Genomic DNA, 17,434 nt, shown 5'->3' with positions numbered 1-17,434 from the left:
TCTGTACCTGAGCACGCCGCTATGCGGAGTTACGTAAAAGAATCCTTGGAGAAGGGTCATATTCGGCCGTCGTCATCGCCATTGGGAGCAGGGTTCTTTTTTGTGGCCAAGAAGGATGGTTCGCTGAGACCTTGTATTGATTACCGCCTTCTAAATAAAATCACGGTCAAATATCAGTACCCCTTGCCGCTGCTATCTGATTTGTTTGCTCGGATTAAGGGGGCTAGTTGGTTCACCAAGATTGATCTTCGTGGTGCATATAATCTTGTGCGTATTAAACGGGGCGATGAATGGAAAACTGCATTTAATACGCCCGAGGGCCATTTTGAGTACCTAGTTATGCCATTCGGACTTGCCAATGCTCCATCAGTATTTCAGTCCTTTATGCATGACATCTTCCGAGAGTACCTGGATAAATTCCTGATTGTATACTTGGATGATATTTTGGTCTTCTCGGATGATTGGGAGTCTCATGTGAAGCAGGTCAGAATGGTGTTCCAGGTCCTGCGTGCTAATTCTTTGTTTGTGAAGGGATCAAAGTGTCTCTTTGGTGTTCAGAAGGTTTCATTTTTGGGGTTCATTTTTTCCCCTTCTACCATCGAGATGGACCCTGTTAAGGTCCAGGCCATTTATGATTGGACTCAGCCGACATCTCTGAAGAGTCTGCAAAAGTTCCTTGGCTTTGCTAATTTTTATCGTCGCTTCATCTGTAATTTTTCTAGTATTGCTAAACCATTGACCGATTTGACCAAGAAGGGTGCTGATGTGGTCAATTGGTCTTCTGCTGCTGTGGAAGCTTTTCAGGAGTTGAAGCGTCGTTTTTCTTCTGCCCCTGTGTTGTGTCAACCAGATGTTTCGCTTCCGTTCCAGGTTGAGGTTGATGCTTCTGAAATTGGAGCGGGGGCTGTTTTGTCGCAAAGAGGTGCTGATTGCTCGGTGATGAAGCCATGGGCCTTCTTTTCCAGGAAGTTTTCGCCTGCTGAGTGAAATTATGATGTTGGCAATCGAGAGTTGCTGGCCATGAAGTGGGCAATCGAGGAGTGGCGTCATTGGCTTGAAGGAGCTAAGCATCGCGTGGTGGTCTTGACTGATCACAAGAACTTGACTTATCTCGAGTCTGCCAAACGGTTGAATCCTAGACAGGCTCGTTGGTCGCTGTTTTTTTCCCGTTTTGACTTTGTGGTTTCGTACCTTCCGGGCTCTAAAAATGTGAAGGCGGATGCCCTGTCTAGGAGTTTTGTGGCCGATTCTCCGGGTTTGCCTGAGCCGGCGGGTATTCTCAAAGAGGGAGTAATTGTGTCTGCCATCTCCCCTGATTTGCGGCGGGTGCTGCAAAAATTTCAGGCTAATAAACCTGATCGTTGCCCAGCAGAGAAACTGTTTGTCCCTGATAGGTGGACGAACAAAGTTATCTCTGAGGTTCATTGTTCGGTGTTGGCTGGTCATCCTGGGATCTTTGGTACCAGAGATTTGGTGACTAGATCCTTTTGGTGGCCGTCTCTGTCGCAGGATGTGCGTTCTTTTGTGCAGTCCTGTGGGATTTGTGCTCGGGCTAAGCCCTGCTGTTCTCGTGCCAGTGGGTTGCTTTTGCCCTTGCCAATCCCGAAGAGGCCTTGGACACATATCTCTATGGATTTTATTTCGGATTTTCCTGTCTCTCAAAAAATGTCGGTCATTTGGGTAGTTTGTGATCGCTTCTCTAAGATGATCCATTTGGTACCCTTGTCTAAATTACCTTCCTCCTCTGATTTGGTGCCATTGTTCTTCCAGCATGTGGTTCATTTACATGGCATTCCAGAGAACATCGTTTCTGACAGAGGTTCCCAGTTTGTTTCGAGGTTTTGGCGAGCCTTTTGTGCTAGGATGGGCATTGATTTGTCTTTTTCCTCGGCTTTCCATCCTCAGACAAATGGCTAGACTGAACGAACCAATCAGACCTTGGAAACATATCTGAGATGTTTTGTTTCTGCTGATCAGGATGATTGGGTGTCCTTTTTGCCGTTGGCTGAGTTCGTTCTTAATAATTGGGCCAGCTCGGCTACCATGGTTTCACCGTTTTTCTGCAATTCTGGGTTCCATCCTCGTTTCTCTTCAGGGCAGGTTGAGTCTTCGGACTGTCCTGGTGTGGATACTGTGGTGGACAGGTTGCAGCGGATCTGGACTCATGTGGTGGACAATTTGACCTTGTCCCAGGAGAAGGCTCAACGTTTCGCTAATCGCAGACGCTGTGTGGGTCCCCGACTTCGTGTTGGGGATTTGGTTTGGTTGTCATCTCGTTATATTCCTATGAAGGTTTCCTCTCCTAAGTTTAAGCCTCTTTTCATTGGTCCGTATAGGATTTCTGAGGTTCTTAATCCTGTGTCTTTTCGTTTGACCCTTCCAGATTCTTTTTCCATCCATAACGTATTCCATAGGTCATTGTTGCGGAGATACGTGGCGCCTGTGGTTCCATCTGTTGATCCTCCTGCCCCGGTTTTGGTGGAGGGGGAGTTGGAGTATATAGTGGAGAAGATTTTGGATTCTCGTGTTTCGAGACGGAAACTCCAGTATCTGGTTAAGTGGAAGGGTTATGGTCAGGAAGATAATTCCTGGGTCTTTGCCTCTGATGTCCATGCTGCCGATCTTGTTCATGCCTTTCATATGGCTCATCCTGGTCGGCCTGGGGGCTCTGGTGAGGGTTCGGTGACCCCTCCTCAAAGGAGGGGTACTGTTGTGAATTCTGTGATCAAGCTCCCTCCTGTGGTCATGAGTGGTACTGCGGCTTCTGAGTTTCCTTCCTCAGGTGATGAGGTTAAGTCGTTAGGTGCTGCTCTATTTAACTCCACCTAGTGCTTTGATCCTGGCCTCCAGTCAATGTTCTAGTATTGGTCTTGCTTCCTCCTGGATCGTTCCTGTTGCCTGTCTGCTCAGCATAAGCTAAGTTCTGCTTGTGTTACTTTTGTTGCTATATTTTCTGTCCAGCTTGCTTTTTTGGTTTTCCTTGCTTGCTGGAAGCTCTGAGACGCAGAAGGAGCACCTCCGTACCGTTAGTCGGTGCGGAGGGTCTTTTTGCCCCTCTGCGTGGTTGTTTGTAGGTTTTTGTGTTGACCGCAAAGCTATCTTTCCTATCCTCGGTCTATTCAGTAAGTTGGGCCTCACTTTGATAAATCTATTTCATCTCTGTGTTTGTATTTTCATCTTAACTCACAGTCATTATATGTGGGGGGCTGCCTTTTCCTTTGGGGAATTTCTCTGAGGCAAGGTAGGCTTATTTTTCTATCTTCAGGACTAGCTAGTTTCTCAGGCTGTGCCGAGTTGCATAAGGAGCGTTAGGCGCAATCCACGGCTACCTCTAGTGTGGTTTGATAGGTTTAGGGATTGTGGTCAGCAGAGTTCCCACGTCTCAGAGCTCGTCCTATGTTTTGTGGTTTTTGTCAGGTCACTTGTGTGCTCTGAACTTCAAGGTCCATTGTGGTTCTGAATTACCTATTCATAACAGATTAGGGTTAGTGGTGTGTTTGGATTAGGGTTTGTTATAATTGGGGGGTTTCCACTGTTTAGGCACATCAGGGGCTCTCCAAACGTGACATGGCGTCCGATCTCAATTCCAGCCAATTCTGCGTTGAAAAAGTAAAACAGTGCTCCTTCCCTTCCGAGCTCTCCCGTGTGCCCAAACAGGGGTTTACTCCAACATATGGGGTATCATCGTACTCAGGACAAATTGGACAACATCTCTTGGGGTCCAATTTCTCCTGTTACCCTTGGGAAAATACAAAACTGGGGGCTAAAAAATAATATTTGTGGGAAAAAAGGATTTTTTATTTTCACGGCTCTGCGATATAAACCGTAGTGAAACAATTGGGGGTTCAAAGTTCTCACAACACATCTAGATAAGTTCCTTGGGGGGTCTAGTTTCCAATATGGGGTCACTTGTTGGGGGTTTCTACTGTTTAGGTACATTAGGGGCTCTGCAAACGCAATGTGACGCCTGCAGACCATTCCATCTAAGTCTGCATTCCAAATGGCGCTCCTTCCGAGCCCTCCCATGTGCCCAAACGGTGGTTCCCTCCCCCCCCCACATATGGGGTATCAGCGCAATCAGGACAAATTGGACAACAACTTTCTCCTGTTACCCTCAGGAAAATACAAAACTAGGGGCTAAAAAATAATTTTTGTGGGAAAAAATTTTTGTTTTATTTTTACGGCTCTGCATTATAAACTTCTATGAAGCCCTTGGTGGGTCAAAGTGCTCACCACACATCTAGATAAGTTCCTTAGTGGGTCTACTTTCCAAAATGGTGTCACTTGTGGGGGGTTTCAATGTTTAGGCACATCAGTGGCTCTCCAAACGCAGCATGGCGTCCCATCTCAATTCCTGTCAATTTTGCATTGAAAAGTCAAACGGCGCTCCTTCCCTTCCGAGCTCTCCCATGCGCCCAAACAGTGGTTTACACCCACATATGGGGTATGAGCGTACTCATGACAAATTGTACAACTTTTGGGGTCCAATGTCTTCTCTTACCCTTGGGAAAATAAAAAATTGGGGACGAAAAGATAATTTTTGTGAAAAAAAAGGATTTTTCATTTTTACGGTTCTGCATTATAAATTTCTGTGAAGCACTTGGTGTGTCAAAGTGCTCATTACACCTCTAGATAAGTTCCTTAGGGGGTCTACTTTCCAAAATGGTGTCACTTGTGGGGGGGTTCAATGTTTAGTCACATCAGTGGCTCTCCAAACACAACATGGTGTCCCATCTCAATTCCAGTCAATTTTGCATTGAAAAGTCAAATGGCGCTCCTTCGCTTCCGAGCTCTGTCATGCGCCCAAACAGTGGTTTACCCCCACATGTCGGGTATCGGCGTACTCAGGACAAATTGTACAACAATGTTTGGGGTCCATTTTCTCCTGTTACCCTTGGTAAAATAAAACAAATTGGAGCTGAAGTAAATTTTTTGTGAAAAAAAGTTAAATGTTCATTTTTATTTAAACATTCCAAAAATCTCACATTTAAATAAATAGTTCTCTGGATCATTTATTTGAAGCTGTCAACTGATTCCCTATGTGTTCATCTCTTTCAACGAGTGGGAAGTGGGTAACGTTTCACCTTCGGAAGGTGACATGTCAGGCCTGATACGCCACGGTGCGGAGACTTTTAAGCCTTGCAGTGCTCCCCTGGTATATATGCAAATCGCCTCTTCAGAGAGTAAGAGGACTAGAACTCTAGTGCCACCTATTGGAAGTAGCAATCCTAAAAGTCAATATCGACCCTTTACTGAGCATTGCCCATTGTCCATGCTTCCTTTTCCCAGCAAATACTGGATTGATATCCCTCCCTTCATCCAAACCATTTTTTTTTCTTCCTATCATTTTATTCCCTAGTGTACATTGCTGGATATTCCTCTCCTTACTGCAAATGATTAGCCCTTTCCTCTTCTACTCGGTTTACATATCAGTATATCTACTCATCAAATTCCTCAAGAAACAACCTCTGTACATCCTATTTTTGTTTGGAAGCATACATTTATTCTTATGTTTCCTATTCTAATCATTTGATTACTTACTTACATCTTCTCACTCCTTTAAAGTCACGTGGTCACTTTATGTGAATTTTTACTTAACTAATCTTTTAGCATTTTGTCTATTGTATTTAGAAATTTTAATTTTTAAATGTTTTTAATTGCACTAGCTCTTTTGTTCTCACTATTCCTTCTTTATATGCATTTTTCTTTATTTATTTGTAAATTTTCTTATATTTTTTGTACACTTATTTTTATTTTTTGGTCATGACCAACTCGCTGTGTTGCATTCCACATTGGAACGTACACTGTGTCTCAGCAATGATTCTTGTCTTCCTTTATTCCTTATTTCTGGTCTGATCATTTGCCCCCTACACAGGATGGCTATGCGGCTGACATTGAAACACATACTACTGAGGTTATTCTCTGTGTTATCTTTGAAATACAGTTTGCGTTACACTGCATCTTTGTCACTTCTGATCTTTTTACGGACTTCTTGTGCAGGACGGTGATGCTGTCCACACTGCCAGTTTCTACTGCACTATTACTGCCTTATTTCTTGCTCTGCAATCTTTATTGACACGCATGCCACTATGCATGTGCCTCTCTTTTATGGAATCAAGGTCTTATCTTCATGATTGCAGGCATTCATATTATTGTCTTACTATCTACACATGCATGCTGTTTAATGTGGTCTATCTATTGCTATGTAGGAGAAAGGTGTGGGGTCTGTAGCCTCGCCCTGCTCATTTTTTATATTTTGGGTAATATTTTATGGCTACATGTCTTCTACATAATTTTTGATCAGTATTATTATCTGTCTGGATTTACTTGCATTTTGCTTATTTTTTAATACTTTTCATCAACACATTCCTTTATAATGGTGTCCTTCTTTCCTTATGTATTTATATGTAGTTTTTTTCTATTTTGGACATATTGCCCCTATACACTATTGTATATTTTAGAGGTGTTGTGCTTCTCTCTCCACATTTATTTATCTTCTAGTATGAAATTTGGTGGCTTGTGTATACAAAAATATTTGTTTCTGCTTTTTATTAGATTTTATTGGTTTGTGTATTTATTTGTCCTATTTATTAAAGTTTCACATATTTAGTATTCAGATTGTTTTGTCTACTATATGGGTACTGGTGCATGTTTTTGCCAAGTGCAATCTTTTTGTGTTGCATATATTGTCTGTTTCTTGGTTTATTGAACAGTATCATAACAATTGGTTGATGTTGATCTCTCTGGCTTTTGACTTTGAAAGTAGGAGGCTAGGTAATGGTTAAATGCAAGTTTTGCACATACAGCAGAAGGGGCACTTAGATGGTGTGGGTCAGAGGTTAGGTCAAATGGGGTGAGATTGGGTCAGGATTGGTTAATTTGGTTACGCAGTTGTGGGTATCTCAGAGTACCTTGTATGAAGTAGACGATCGCAGGGACAATTACTTCCATTCAGGATTCAGGTCTGTGGACATCCCGCCAAACTGCTCTTCTTTTATGTTTTGTTAATGGAGTCAGGGTCTCATCAGAGTTAAGGTGACCCCTCATTATTATGTCTGGTTACTTACCGCTGGGACAGTTCCTGCGGAACAGTACATATAGAATAAAGGCTGCTGTAGCCATATATATTCCTTCGTCGCTCAGTGGTATGTTTTTTCTTCATTGATGCCACAGACACTTTTCAATACTCTAGTCAAGAGTACAGTTCGCTATCAAGTGAAGATTTATTCAACACTCCAATGAATTGCTTCCCCAGGCCATCATTGACCTACCAGTAAACTGGTTTTACTAGATGATGTTGCAGGCAGCATAACACTCTTTATGACATAGCAAGACAAGTGTCACATAATCAATGTGAATTTGTTATCATTTATGAACAGAACATGGCACCAATTGTGGGTCTACAAATTCTGATGTTCTCTGGTGAATGCCAATCAAGCTGCAAAGTACTGGGCTGTGGCCAGTGGTCCAACTACAGGATACACAGCACTTATTCATTATGCAAGTCTGTTTCTAACAGTTTTTCGCTTCTCCTCACAATGGAGTCGGTACCAGTGCTACTACTGTATTCATGCATTTCTACGGCAATGAAGACAGCAGGAGAATAAGGAGTAACAGGTGAATAGAGTAAAACAAAGTATAAATTTTATAAATATCACATTAAAAAGAGGGTTACAAGGTAAAGTGACTAAATACCAAGACAAAGCAAATACAACAGGGTCACGCATCATAGATGAAAGTATAGTCATGGCCAAAAGTATTGACACCCCTGCAATTCTGTCAGATAATACTCATTTTCTTCCTGAAAATGATTGCAAACACAAATTATTTGGTATTATTATCTTCATTTAATTTGTCTTAAATGAAAAAACACAAAAGAGAATTAAGCAAAAAGCAAAACATTGATCATTTCACACAAAACTCCAAAAATGGGCCAGACAAAAGTATTGGCACCCTCAGCCTAATACTTGGTTGCACAACCTTTAGCCAAAATAACTGCGACCAACCGCTTCCGGTAACCATCAATGAGTTTCTTACAATGCTCTGCTGGAATTTTAGACCATTCTTCTTTGGCAAACTGCTCCAGGTCCCTGATATTTGAAGGGTGCCTTCTCCAAACTGCCATTTTTAGATCTCTCCACAGGTGTTCTATGGGATTCAGCTCTGGACTCATTGCTGGCTACCTTAGAAGTCTCCAGTGCTTTCTCTCAAACCATTTTCTAGTGCTTTTTGAAGTGTGTTTTGGGTCATTGTCCTGCTGGAAGACCCATGACCTCTGAGGGAAACCCAGCTTTCTCACACTGGGCCCTACATTATGCTACAAAATGTGTTGGTAGTCTTCAGACTTCATAATGATCATAAATGATGACTTCATAATGGTGATAAATAAGGGGGCGAAGCGGAGGGTCACTGCAGACACAATGGGTCAGAAGTTGGCTCTAGATAATATGGATTATAACAACAACAAATGAGAAAATAAGAATAGAAGGAATAAAAAGCAAGGTTAAAATCAAAAACATAAGCAAGAAACACAGCAGTAGCCAGCTCACCGATCATTATGAGAAGCCCGGAACTTCGTCATGACGAGACGCAATGGGATTCCACGAACAAAGGACAAAGTGGTTCCAGCTTCATTAAAATAAAAAAAATTTATTCCAACTTGTGCCAAGGTTGAAGATCCAAAAAGCCTCCCTGGTGAGCAACATTCTCTGAATATCGCCTCCTTGTGAGGGTTTTTTTATTTTTTCAATCCCCGTTACCCTCAATGAGGGCACAAGGTTTCCAAATGGTCTAAATAAAAGGAACGAATTAATGTTCCACTATTGATAGTCGATTCATGCGGTGTAAAAGTATTATTACATATTTTTTGTTTCTTTGTTTTTTATTTTTTCTATTTAGTGTAATTTTTGTATCTTTGAATTTTTTGTATTTGTTTTAGAAATATTGTATGTGTGTGTTTTTTGCATATTTTTTCGTATATTTTTTCTATACGTTTATTTGTATTTCAATGTTTATTATTTGTATATATTTGCGTATTTTGCACTTAAATTCATTGTTAGCATTTAGGACCTCCGGGTCATGTGAGGATTTATTACTATTCTATTGGTTCCTGATTCCTTTTATACCGGATGAATCAGTGAGTAGATCAGCTGTGACAAAGACCGCTGCGTCGGTCGAAACGCGTTGCCTACCTCGCATGTGCCATGGTGCTGTCCCAGGAGTTGTTTCTCCATTTTAACAAGTTGGAATTAATTATTTTGATTTTAATGAAGCTGGAACCACTTTCTTCTTTGTTCGTAAAATCAAAAACAGCTCGACAGTGGAGGTATTAAGATGGGCAAGGGGACCACAGAACAATTATAAGGATCATTTGGTATAACAGTAAGTGTTATTACAAAAATGAGGCAAAGCTAAGATGTTCATTCAAGCCCTTAGGGGCCATGGTGTCCAGAGTAGCGTTCCACTCAGTTTCCATCTGTGCAAGAAGTTTTTTTATTATTACACCCCCCCCTTATTCCGATATGAATAGTATCAATCCTCACAATTATGATGACGCTTAAAATGGTGGTGGATCATTTTTAGGTCAGAGGGGTCGGCCACTGTCTTGGCCTCACCAATGTCCTGCACATGCTCTTGTACCCACACCCTGAGCTTCCAAGAGGTAAGACCAGTATATATCCTGGAGCATCCACATGTTGCATAATAAATTACATTTGTACTACTACAGGATATTCGCTGTCAAATGTTGAACTGTCTGGAGCCGTGCCAAAAGTGAAAGGTAGAGCAGCTCAGGACATTAGCACAGGCAAGATAGTGGCCACATGGAAGAGAGCCTGGAGTAGGGCCTCTTGCACCAAACAGATTGCTTGCAGCCAGAGTATGATGACACCTAACTAAAAAATCATTTAGGTTTTTTGACCCCATTGAGGTCATAGAGGGGTAGCTATCCAAATAGGCTCCCAGTGAGGGCTCAGCCCCAAGAATGGCCCAGTGTTTGGCTAGAATTTATCACATGTTATCCCACTCATGATTATAGGTGGAGATAAACCATATACTGTAGGTCCATCACCATCCATACTTTTACGGACCTTAGAAGAATGAAGAAGGTCACTGCATGGAGTTTTTCTTGCTCTGTCATACCCACGCCTGATGCACCTTCAGCTATAGCCCTGGGCTTCAAAGCGTGTCTTAAGATCCGAGGCTTGTTCCTTCGAATCTGTCATCAGAAGAACAGATCCACCTCATCCTTAGGAACTGTGGCTTGATTGTGGGCTGATTAGGCATGTATCAAGGCATTAACAAACATATGTTTCCTGTAGACATCTGTTTGGATGCGCCTGTCAGCATCAATTTCCAGAGAGATGTCCAGAAAATCTATTTTCTTGTAACCAAAGGTGTAGGTCAGCCGGATGTTATGTGAATTGCCGTTAAGATATGCCATGAACTCCTCGAGCTGATGCACTGTCCAACCCACAGCAAAAAAACATCAATATATCTGAGCCAGCACTGCACATGGGAGGCAGGGCTGTAATTACAGCATTTGTCAAGATCCAGACTGGGTTTTGAGTCCTGTCTTCCTCTTTTTCAAGTCTGATCATGATAGGGGTTAGGGTATGTGCACACGTCAGGATTTCTTGCAGAAATTTTCCTGACAAAAACCGGACATTTCTGCCAGAAATCCGCATGCGTTTTTACCGCGATTTTGATGTGTTTTTGATGTGTTTTTTTTATGCGTTTTTGGTGCGTTTTTTCCCAAATGCATAGAATTGCGGGAAAAATGCAGAAAATCCGCAAAAATAATGAACATGCTCATTTTTTTACCGTGATGCGTTTTTTCGCGGAAAAAAACGCATCCATGTGCATAAGACATGCAGAATGCATTCTAAATGATAGAATGCATAATGTATGCGTTTTTAATGAGTTTTTATAGCGTTTTTAGCACAAAAAAAATGCAAAAAAACCTGAACGTGTGCACATGGCCTTAATGTTCTCAGCTTCAGTCTGCTGTGTCCTGCAGACCATGTCAATTATAGCTTCTGCCTACGGTGTGAGTTGCTGTCCCTGTTATCTTGATTTGTCCTGCTTGTCTATTTATCGCCTCTTCCCTTTCCAACTCTGTGTTCCCCTTTTGTGTATTGACTCTCTTGTTTTTTGGACCCTGACCAGTTGTTTTATCTTTTTTCCTTTGGCATATCTTTTCCTGACTGCTACTAACTAGTGTTGAGCAATACCTTCTGATATGCAAGGCAAAAACAAGGTTCTCACACAGCGGTTGCTATATTAGCCTGGGTAAAGCACAATGAAGCAAATCGCTATCTCTAAACTGGCCCTCAGTCAGAACACAGCGTCCTGTCCCTAACTGAATTCACAGCCCAAACCCAAAATGGCGGCAGCGACTTTTATAGTGCATCATGACATCATTTCAGCAGCCAATCACAGCCATGCCAGTAGTTACATGCCTATCATGAAGAGCAGGATGTGCCCACACTTCTAATCATTCCTCATTGGCTGAATTCTGGCTGTTTGAATTATAGGAACTTCCGATTCCGGTATCCGATATACTGAAAGTATCGGAATGCGGTATCGAAATTCCGATACCGCAAATATCGGCCAACACATCCGATACTTGCGGTATCGGAATGCTCAACACTACTACTGACCCATTTGGCTTGTTATTCCCTTAGTACTGTACTACAGTCTAATATTTAACCCAGCTTGTTTTGACTATTCTGCTGCAACCTGATGGTGGCCTCGCCGCTGCATTGCAGGTTTGGTTCTGCTGTGTGCAGTCCTCCCTCCATTCTATTGCCACATAGTGGAGCTTGCAATTACCTGTATTGCAGTGGCCTGACAGCATTACTACCCTTACTGGTGTATGGAGCCTATGTTCATAAGCAAAGGAGGGAGGGCCTGGACTAGCTGACACATGCTGTTCCCCTTCTTTTGATTCTGCTCACTGGGCAGTTTAAAGTACGTTTTATTTGTGAACAGGTGTGGAATTCAGCCACTTATGCAGAACCAATTGCAGAATCGACAAGAAAAAGTTCTCCGGTCTGGAGCTAATGTTGGCATTTGTGTTCCCATGTGTCTGTGCTGCCCTATCCCAAGTCCTGACATGGGGGCTAATCATTCATCCCAACCTGCAGTCAGCAACGGAGCCAGGAGTCGGGCAGCCAATCCCTCCCCTCCAGTAGCGTCACAGCTATCAGACTGTGGAACAACATGGAGGAGCGGGGCTAAATGGAGGGGTTGGAGCCACAGACAACCCGGGTGAAGGAGGCAGAAGAAAAGAAAGAAAAAAGTGGGAGATAGAAAAGATGAAAGAATTGACAAGAGAGAGAGATAGAGGGAGGAGACAGCAAAGATAGAGGCAGAAGACAACAGAGAGGAATGAGACACAAAAGAGACAGGTAAGGGGGCTGTATATAAGACACTGGCTGTCTCCTCCCTGACTTACCCCTTTTTCCTACACAGTTCTCCCTCTTGTCTGGCTGCAGTTTATTGGCAATGCATGACAGTGCTGCTTGTTATTTATGATAAATTGAATGTATTATTTTGTGTCCCTTTTCTAGTGACTGCAGCCTATGATGTTATAGGCTGTCAGAAAAGGACATAACAAGGGTTGGGATTCGTCCGGTTCGGGAGATCTGACTGTTCAAATTACTGCCAGCTCCCCGATTCATTTCTGTGTGCCATCTAGTTTAACTGATCGTGTGTCCTCAGTTTGGACCCCTCTCTCACCAGGCCCCAGGGGTAGAATTCAGCTATTTTCAAATAACTGAATGTGCATCCTCAGTCCGGGCCCCCCTCCTCACCACGCCCCAGGTGCAGGATTTAGCCATTTGGCAAATAACTGAACGTGCATCCTCGGCCCAAGCCCCCCACCTGACCAGGGTTAATGGGTCTGCTCTTCCAAATCAAATTGCTCATCAGACAATACCCCTTGCCCTCATGGTATCCCCTAAACATCAGGAGAAAATCTCTTTCGTTATACACTCTGAGGGCATAGATGGGGTACTTTTAGGCTTACCTTGGTTGCGTCGCCATTCGCCTCGTATTGATTGGGCAAAAGGGAGAATACTGGATTGGAGTAAATTGCCCATGCTCACTGTGCCCATGTGGACAGTGGGTGTCTGTGCAAAACTGTGCCAAGCCGACCTTATGTGTCCCCAGGGGGTGTGAAATGTCATGTTGGTACAAGTGAGGAGACCTTACCACATGATCTCGCTGACATAATATTGACATCAGGTGGGGTGTCGAGGTGTGGAACCTTCAAAGGGATTCTGCATGATCTTTCTGGTGTCATTCATTGCACCTTCTTCCAGCCATCATAACTTGCAGCATTTGATGCAGGTGTTTCATGTCTATTGCCTGCTGGTTGAACGAGATGTGATGACAGGTCCCAAACTTTTCTATGGACCCCCAGCTCTGCTACCGGTCATACGCAATTACCTCACCCGGATTACAACTCTCGATAGCTTGTGGCTAGCAGGCCAGATAGCATGTCTCCAACCCTGGTCCTGGTTCGCCTCTTTCTCTCTTCTGACCAACTTAGGCCCACAGTCCACTCATTAGTTGCTGAATCCTGACTCTCCCGTCTGCAATCCACAAGAATCCCAGTGTTGCAGGCTGCAGCCTGGGTTCGGGTCTTGGTAGTTCTGGGAAAGTGGACGGTTCTGGGCCGTAGGCCCAACTTTGTTTGGCTCCAATATTCCTCTGTTTGCTCCCTCTGAAGTCTCATGGGATTCTGCCATTTTTGGCGCCTTGTCACCCACTAAGCACTTGGCACTGTATGGATTACTAATTCAATCCAGAAAATGCTTTGAATGCTTTTTTGGAGTGTTGTTTACCACCAAATTGAAACACAAAGCACATAGTACTCTTTGGATGACTAGTTTGGATCCAGAAAAAAATTTCAACACTTTTTTGAGTCTTAAACACCACCGAAATGTAATACAAAGCACGTAATACTCTATGGATAATAATATAGTCAATTTTTTCACCCTCAAAAAAAGAATGTGGTCACATGTCCCTGAGCAGTGCAACAGCGTCAATGAGCCAAGTGTGATGACGATAGTCCTTTTATAGCTCTGATGAGGTAATGCGGACATCCAATCACAGTAATGCCATTACCAAGATGGCTACAGCATTACAGTGACTGACATGTGAGTTGAGGATTCGAGTTTCAAATCCAAGCACCAGCCATGGCTCATTAAGTGCCGAGCACTACTGAGCACTCAGATATTCAGTTGATATCCGAGTATCAGCGTGTACATTCGCTCATCCCTATCCGCTGCGCCATGAAAGTGTTAATTTATCAGTAGCATGGTTCATTTTAGTTGTCAGTCACAGCTTTTTAACTGCTTCAGTCTTTGAAAGCAGTGGCACAGCCAAAAGAAGTGACCTGAATTTTCAGGCGACTTCCATTTGGAATGACCAATACTGGATACAAAGACCCATGCTAAAATACCCCAAAAATATTATTACTCAAAGTCTTACAAATTAGCAACATAAGCCAATTATGGACTCAAAGAAAATAACACTGTAGAAAAGGGGTACTGAGCAGTATGGCCACTGATGTTGCACTTTATTGATGGTGAGTGTTGGTGGGTATTGGTGCTTTTGCACATTGCACATTATCTTGAAGCTGTGGAAGGGATACACCCTCCTGAAAATCATTTATCTGATACAGTTGTGTGAAAAAATGTTTGCCCATGTCCTGATTTCCTGTTATTTTGCACTTGCTGTAAATATTTCAGATCACCAAACAAATTTAAATATTAGACAAATATAACACATGTAAACACAAAATGCATTTTTTTAAATTAAAGAGACACTGTCACCTGAATTTGGAGGGAACAATCTTCAGCCATAGGGGCGGGGTTTTCGGGTGTTTGATTCACCCTTTCTTACCCGCTGGCTGCATGCTGGCTGCAATATTGGATTGAAGTTCATTCTCTGTCCTCCGTAGTACATGCCTGCACAAGGCAAACTCATCTTTGCAGAATTGTTTTAATTCAGCCACATTGGAGGGTTTCCGAGCATGAAAAGCCTTTCTAAAGTCACGCCACACCATCTCAATCAGATTAGCCCCTTTACCCTACAAGGCTGTTTGCACCTTCATGACCAGGCCAAATTTTACAATTCTGACCATTGTCACTTTATGTAGTTATAACTCTGAAATGCGTCAACGGATCCCACTGATTCTGAGACATTTTTCTTATGACATATTATACTTAATTATAGTGATAAAATGTCTTCGAGATGTCATGTCGCGTTTGGAGAGCCCCTGAAATGGCTAAACCGAGGAAACTCCCCACAAATGACCCCATTTTGGAAACTAGGCTCTGAGGTAAGGTATCTAGATGTATGGTGAGCACCTTGAACACTCTGGTGATTGACAGAAATTTATAACGTAGAACCGTGAAAGTAAAAAAAATTCTATTTTTTCCCACAAAAATGTTATTTTAGACCCAATTTTTTAATTTTAACAAGGGTAACAGGTAAAAATGTAGACCAAAATTTGTTGTGCAATTTCTCTTGAGTATGCCGATACCCCATATGTGGTCAAAAAACACTTTTGAGGCACAGTGCAATGCTCAGAAGGGAAGAAGCGCCATATTGGAGTACAGTTTTTTCTGTAATGGTTTGAGGATGCCATGTCAAATTAGCAGAGCCCCTGAGGTCCCAGAACAGCAGAACCCCCAATAAGAAAATTTTGAAAACTAGACCTCCCAATTAACTCATCTAGGGATGCAATAATCATATTGACACCACAGGTGGAATACAGAATTTTATATCATTGGGCAGTGAAGAAAAAATAATTATATTTTTACCACCAAATTTTGGCTTTAGCCCTAGATTTTATATTTTCACACTGGGAAAAGGATTAAAATAGCACAAAAATTTGCCCCACAATTTCTGTTGAATGTAGAAATACCCCATATGTGGCTGTACAGTACTGCTTAGCTTTTTGCCTCCTGGAGCGAAGATTGTCCTAGAATAGTTTGCAGACTCCATATACAGAGCCCCTAATTGCTGGAAGAGCAGAATCCTCCCTCAAGTGACCCCATTTTGAAACTAATACCGCTTTGTTAACTTATTTACAGGTGTAGTGAAGATTTTGACTCCATGGTTGTTTTTCAGAAACAAGCAGCAGTGGAAGTTGTAAACTGCCACTGTAGTGTCCAGTATGTTGTAGTTTCCAATACGTGATGCCCAGCTTGTGCTTCTGGAGACATACACCTGTAAATTAGGCAGGCTCTCATCGCTACAGAAATGCCAAACATGTGGACACTAAATGTGGTTTAGGAACACTGAAATTTAGAAGGGAAGAGGGCATGTGGATTTGGGAGAGCAGAATTCGGTGGAATAATTCTTTTGGGGGGAAGGAGCCATTTCCTTTTTCTAGGGCCTTTTTCCTACAAGTAATGTGGAAGCCCCCTATGTTTCCATTAACAGATGATGGACTTAGTATGGATTTGCTTTTTTTGTGAATTGATTTGAAGCTTTTGCTGTGAACATTTTACATAACATTTTGGATCACATTTATCCGGCACTATATGCTGAGCACTTTTTTGGGGGGTTTCCATCTAAATCTTCAAGTGACATGATTCAGATGAAATGCTTGATGGATCTATTCACTTTAAAGAGACAGCGACATTAATCTGGACTTCAGTGGAGTCCTTCTTTTCAGAATTGCACAAAATTTATGCATGCCTAAAAAGATGGACACCGCCAGATCATAGGCCAGACAATGTGTAAAGTTACTCCGTCTGCCTCATTATAGGAAATTTTTCCCAGGGGATTTGGTCTGAATTGCATATTTCAAAGATTTACACATAAACCCCAGTGTATGCGCTCAGAACAAAGCACAGGATAAATGCTGAGTTGAGCCATACTATGATCTTTGGGAGGCAGAATGAAAAAATTAACGTCAGGTTAAGAATTGGTTTAATTTGTGTTTTACTCCATTCCTCATGTGGTATAATTAATTAAAAAGACTTTATTCGTCAGGTCGGTGCGATTGCAATGATTACAACCAGATTTATGTTGGGATTTTATGTTTGGCTTCTATCACACACTAAACAATTTTATTACAAAAACTAGATTTTGCAGCGCCATATTTTGAGAGCTATAATTTTTTCCATATTTTGGCCGACAGATTCATGTGAGGGCTTGGTTTATGTCCGTCGAGTTTACATTTTATTGGTACCATTATTGAGCACATGACTTTCATTGCTTTCTATTCTTATTTTTGGGAGGCAAAATTAAGAAAAACAAGCAATTCAAGAACTGGGTTTCTTATGTCATTCATTTATGTGGTTAAAACTGATAAGGCAACTTTATTCTTCGGGTTAGTATGATTACATTGTTACCACATTTATATTGTTTTTCTATGTTTTGGCACTTTTTACACAAAAACTATTTTATA

Source organism: Ranitomeya imitator, chromosome 1, assembly GCF_032444005.1.
Source record: "Ranitomeya imitator isolate aRanImi1 chromosome 1, aRanImi1.pri, whole genome shotgun sequence".
Lineage (NCBI taxonomy): Eukaryota > Metazoa > Chordata > Amphibia > Anura > Dendrobatidae > Ranitomeya > Ranitomeya imitator.
The sequence above is the reverse complement of the archived record's forward strand: the minus strand, read 5'-3'. Positions refer to the sequence as shown.